General features: G+C 37.0%; 1 long non-coding RNA gene across 1 annotated transcript; it reads right to left on the reverse strand.

Annotated features, from left to right (window-relative positions):
- Nucleotides 1–1354: 1354 nt before the first annotated feature.
- Nucleotides 1355–2205, reverse strand: LOC149188101 (uncharacterized). Its single transcript, XR_016256234.1, has 3 exons — nucleotides 2029–2205; nucleotides 1775–1858; nucleotides 1355–1684 (listed from the first exon to the last, which is right to left on the reverse strand). It is a non-coding gene; the product is annotated as an uncharacterized LOC149188101 (long non-coding RNA).
- Between the last annotated feature and the right edge of the window lie 4202 nt (nucleotides 2206–6407).

Here is a 6407-nt window from a genome sequence, read left to right on the forward strand (position 1 = left end):
CATTCTTGTTGGTCAGGATTAGCAAGATTTCCCCTTCAATAATCCTGTGATAGCCTTACCATGTTGGATACAAGATAAGTGCATTTTTACCATGATTAAATTTCTAAAAAAGGAAAAAAATAAACATTTCCTTGTTGTGTCTATTATTTTTGAATGAATTGGAAATTATGATAATGAACACCAGGTACTAATATCGTTTTATTTTATGGTAAATATGTAAATTATTAGAGTTATTAAGTAGGGACATCAGTTAGTCCTAAGCCAAACTGAACTAGGCACTGGATGGTTAGCCTAGAAAAATCCAAAGCCAGATGGAAAAATCTGAAAAGAGAAGGGGGCGGAAAGCTCCTGGGTAGGAATCTGGCATAGGGATTAAAGGTTTAATCTATAGATATAAAAGTATATAAACACGTTTCTGGAGGCATACCATTCTGCATATATATAATAGTAATGATACAATTTCGATTCTTTGTGGAACAAATATCCAAGAGTTCCCACTCGAAAACAACAAAATGCTATCTACTGATCAGGATGAGTGCTATCGATTATAGTAATAGAAAAGGAACGACTGAGAATTAGATGGCTTATGTTCATGAATTAAGAGTAGTAATAAATTCTTAAATGATACTCGTCAAAATATTATTGATGGAAAACTACCAAACAACAGAAATTTATTAAAAACAATTACTCCTGATAAATTACTAAAGAGAACTTGGAGTCGAAGCTAGTCTGTCTTGGTGTTGAATGTAACCATCACATGAAATTAAGAGTGACTTTTAATTACAATAAAACAAGAGGCCATGAAAAGAAGACAAGAAAGAAATAAGGCCTAATAAATTGTAGAGGTCGTGGTCCAAAATTATTTAAAAATAAAACCTCACTCCAAGTACCAATATTTTAGAAGCATGGTTCCAAAAACAACCCTGTATCGTAGTCAACCTCCAATAAGCAAGGTTGGGTCCATTCCAAGTTGTATGTGTAGAAATTAATGTTAAGATTGAATTCCTAATAGTCCTATCCATTATCGGAAAGGAATTGTGGTTGAGGATGACATTGTGGTGGGTAATTGGGAAACTAAGGGGGTTTAGATCCTGGTCACCGGAAAGAACCAACAACCGAGTCCAGTCTCCCCAAGTAACCCTACTAAACTTCTCTTAAATTATAAATTGAGTTATATGATATACATGCATTGTTCAGAATTAATCATAGATATTGAAATATGTAAGTGTAACATAAGGAAAATAAAACCCTTGTTGGAAAGAAAATGACTTGGGAAAAACAAGAAGTAAAAACTCATGCACTACTCCACGAGTTACATCTGGATAGAAGAATCATGAATTAAATATTATCTTTTCAATAAACCTGAAACAATTCGGTATACATAAGGAAATTCTTTTATGTCTGAGGTATACCTCAAGGTCGAAATTTAACTATGAGGTAAAACAAAATAAAGCGAGAATTTTTATCTAGCTAAGGTTCAAATCATCTGATAGAAAATCCACAAGGATTCACTGGATCACTGCTCTTTTCTGAGCTAGAATTCATGAAAAATTATACAACTATAATTATAACTATATTCTATGCAAAGACTCGTAACAGAGCTCCAACACCTAAGCATGCCGGTAAGGGTATAGTCTCAGATGGTCGCCTGGTTCATTCCCCAGAGAACTAATGAGTATGGTACCTGCAATAGGCAACATAAAAACTTAGCAGCATCCTCTATAAGTGTAAAGGCTGTAGGGTTAAAAGTGAAATGGGGTATTGGACGACTCACCTTGTTTCCTAGAGGGTCAGAATTCAAACCCTCGTCTGCAATTCAGAAGAGGTTCAACCATTACCTTCATTTGTCGTTCTAAGCCTATAAAATTGGTAGTGAGCACGAGGAAAATTCATGCATGGGGATAACATCAATATGGTAAATATCTTGTACTTGCATACAAATCTCATACCAAAATGAAACCCGAGTCACTATATTTGAACTTATAAATGACAATAACATGAAAGTAAGGATATGCACGAGCATAGTACCTGCAGGAACTGTAACACAAAACATTAGCCAGAGTATCAAACTCATTTTGATTCAACTTGGCTGAGTTGGATGTTAAAACGAGGACCTATATGCACCCCACATAAGCAAAGGTTGTTGTTCCTGTAACTCTTAGAACTAGCCCATGCCATTTGAGATGTAGAGATCGACCGAGAATAATGTCGGTGCGAATGAGTGGTTGAGCTACGGATGGGGTAGGGATCAGTTACCCTAACCTCTCAAGAATGAAGATTGATCGTTGGATCTATAACTCTATCATCTACGGTGGAGTTTCTACCACTGGTCCTTACCTTGTGATTGACAGCCGCGGGTGGTAGCCTTTGAGAAATTTCTCCATGGTTTTCCATTTATACATCAACTATTGGGTTAAGGTATAGCGACATCGTTCATAAAAATTATATGCTTTAGTTAAGTATCTTGAATTTGGTTCAAACGTTGTATCGATAATTAGACTATACCCATGTGAATCCCGCAAGGTAAGTTATGGTAACTATTCATGTGATATATATTGGCTAAATTTAAAAAAATTTAAGGTGTAGTTTAAGTGCTTAAGTAAGAATGTTACAAGTGGTATCAGAGCCAGGTTCAGCACTGTGGTCTGTTTAAGGGAAAAAGAAGTGGAAAATTATGTGAAGGATAAATTTAGGTAATTCCATTACATTCATTAAGCTACTAAATAGTAGTTAACTTATTGATAAGGTCACCCTTGGATACAAAGGATTGAGTGGGTGCTTAGGGGAAAACTTAACTGCTTGAAAGACTCATTTAATAACTAAGAAAGTATACTTGGTCATCACTGAAATAAGTCCATGAGCTAGAGTGATAAGGAAGCATGGGCACAACCGAACCAAGAAAAAAAAAATGTGTACACAAGTAGGCATGACTCCTTGTACCATAGATATGTTTAAAGGAAGGTGTGTTAAGTTTCCTTTTGGAATGATTCTTTAGGTAAACTATATAAAAAGGAAATTTTCCTAAATACATTACTCATGAGCCTAGAAGTAGGGAACATAATCCATTGGATATTTCCTTTTTCTTAAACAATAATATATATACTACAAAAAAAATAAGGTAATTAAGGACGATCATGAAATTGTGGAGCAAGATTTCTAACTAAGAATTAATCACACAGAGACAAATCGTAATAAATATTTATAACAGTTGTGAAGGAAAATATAGCCTTAGAAATAATGGAGTAATCACCATAGTTGAGGCTTGTTGATTTGAAAGTAACATAATAAGATACCAAAAATCTGGTGAGAATATTAGAAAAGGGATCTAGATAGTTCCCAAATTCCTTACACTTGATGGATGTGAAGAGCTTACAATGGTGTAAGTTACAGATTTGGAATAGCAAATCATGGAACGATCAACTAGTTGATCTATAATATAATTGCCTTGTGATTGAAAAGGTCAAGTTTACTAGGGAAATTTGATCGATTGAAAGAAGACCAATGCAAGATTTAATGCCATATAAATACTATGGACTAGCTAGCATAATTACCCAATTAAAAAAATGTGTGTATATATATATCAGTATACGTCAGGGTCATATGATACAACCATATTTTTCCTTAATTTGATCCTTGTCAGTTTAATACTCCTAGGAAAATGTTTTAAATTAAAAGCACAAGATGTGAAGTACATGATTGAATCATTTCGAGCAATAGTTGATGAATGGCTGACTGTATTTACTATAAAATTTCCCAATAGGTGAACATGTGTTCTGAATCTGTAAAGGTTACGATTATCGAATATCCTTGTCTATCAGATGTCCCTATTACAAATATCTATAAGATCATTCGAATTGTACAACAAGTTATCAGTGACTATATGGCACTTTCTCACAAGTAGTGCAACCTGATGATTTTAAGATAGAGACAATTTCATTTAGGCTCTCTGGTTTGCAAACATAACTTAGCATTTACATCTATGATAGGCCTAACAATTCAATTTTTGGAAGTGAATACCACATAGGGTATTGTGAAGTTGCTTATCATGTATTCAAGCTGTGATAATTTAGAAATTCACACCAAGTGTTTGACTCAATGCTTGAAATAAATTGGATTACATGGAGTGCTATGCTTTTTTTTTTCTAAGATTTAATCTTATATAGGGCGATATTCCACAACAGAGTACCTCTGTAAATGTGGTAAAAAGGGAGTTTATTGAGTAGATTGTATGTATTAACATGTTTTAACATTGTATGGAGAGCTAACATTTGCAACTAGGAAGGAATTTGAAGCAAACCACATATCGTCGATAATCGACAAGCGTTCTTTGCTAGTAGGGAAGAACTAATCCTTGGAATAGATGTTGTATCGGTTACATTAAATAATAGAGTGGAACATTGACACAAAGAACACTTTTGGGTCAATTTCCCTTCACATTGCAACATGGGAAATCAGGGGACAATAGTAAACCAATTTCCTTCTGCTGCGATTGATTGGAATGTGAGGAACAAAGAATCAGGATGGAGTAGCTTGCATAGGGCTTTATATCTTGGGCATCTAGCAGTGGCAGGAGTGTTCAATGAAGCTAGTGTCTCTCTCATACTAAAATAATTCTAAGCTTGAATACCAACTGATCTGCTTTCTTATCCAATACATTTGGATATTTCTAATATATTAAAAAAGATAAAAGCTATGCATAGCAATTCAGTCAGAAACTACTTCTAACTATTAACTCTAAATTACAGTTTGCTAGTAATGTTTTGCAGAAATTACCATACAGGGTGGAGGCACTGTTACACAATAATTTGTCACTGCCTTCATACCAGTCTTCCTACTGTGTCATGAGTCCAAATCATTCATGCTCATGCTCTCTGATGTTTCCAAATGACCCACTTTGCCAAAGTTTTTCCATCATCGCGATGTAAAAATAAGCGTGCTGATGAGCACTCCAAAACAGACAGAACGCGCTGCCATCGTGGAAGTACACGTGATTCCCGCGATGGTCGAATTTCATGAGATAGCGCGACTATTGCTTATATTTGCTCGCGATGACATGGCCTTCCCTATTATGTGGTAGCGATGTCAGCGCTCTAGCACAGTTATGTACTCGCGATGATCCAATCTGGGCGAGTTTGTTCTAACAGCCGGCCTTCCAGATGACTTCAGATCTGGTTGTTGGCCTTGTATATGTCGCCCTCCCTTCTCTGGCATGTCTGTTTCGTCATTTGAGCCACCTTCCTTGGAGATGAGCTCATCTTCCCACCATTCATGGGGACTCCTCCTCCTATTTAAGCCTCCACCATTGCTATGAGTTGCTAGTTTGGAATTCATAGTGTTTGGAGTGTTGCTGATAGTGTGTGAGCTTGATAGATAGCTGGTGTGACAAGTGTGGGATTGTAGAGAGCTTAAGGAAGGTTGTGAAGTGTTTTGATCTTGTGTAAACTTGTGAGTGAGAGAGTTTTGTCTTGGGAGATCTACCTTCAAGGGTGAATGCCTGAGGAACTTGCTCGCTGGACCCTCTTGAGAAGGATTTGACGTCAGAACTATGGTTGTATTCTTCTTTGTTTATCAATAATAGACGACTATCATTATGGTTCCACTCGTATTGTCTTTATGATGGTGTTTGAGTTATATCCTTTCTGACTGATATATAGTTTCATCTATTGGATTTTATGCTTGTGTTTGTATCGTTCTTTTCATGTGCAGGTGTCCGTGCACGAGGATCGTGGGGACTGTGACCATCCGGAGCAAAGGAACGGGAGCGACGACTCTTCTACAAGTACTAGCATTGGAATCCAGGTAGGCCTTCATCATCGGTCTTTAATTTGCAATTAGGAACCTGCGTGTTAGCGTTGTTTGATTGTTGCTAGACCTTATTTGGACTAGTAGGGATCGCCTCTGTCCACAGAGGGGATTTACCTCCACCTGCTAGGGAGTTTACCTTGTTGTTTGATTTGTAAACTTTAGACGGAGCCTGAAGCACGGCCAGGTAGCCTTCAAAATGCTATTGCTCTGCATTAGCGAAGTAGATCAACGCCACTTCAGTCAATCTCCGGTTTGGTTTATGAACTGAACAGCTTGGAGCTGGCTTTTGTCTTTTTTTTGTTCATTCTTTCCTTGAGCTTGTTTTTGGTCTCTTTTCAAAGTTTGGGGATTAGTTCTCTGTTTCTTGGTTTCCTGGTTCGGTCTGGGAGATGCCTTGTTTGTTTAAAGATTGATTGTCTTGGTTTGGGAGTTTTTGGCTTGATTGTGGCTGTTTTTGAGCATCATCGTGGTTTATAATTAAACAGTCACGCTGTCATCGCGCAGCCCTTTCTGTGACCTCCTGATCATCGCGTTAATACACCAAACAGTCGCGACGGTTCTATAAATCGGACCATCGCGGGTAAGGCGTGTACTTCCGCGCT

The sequence above is a fragment of the Pinus tabuliformis genome, chromosome 3_1, assembly GCF_031772625.1.
Source record: "Pinus tabuliformis cultivar Carrire ecotype Pingquan chromosome 3_1, CPIR1, whole genome shotgun sequence".
NCBI classification, from domain to species: Eukaryota; Viridiplantae; Streptophyta; class Pinopsida; order Pinales; family Pinaceae; genus Pinus; species Pinus tabuliformis.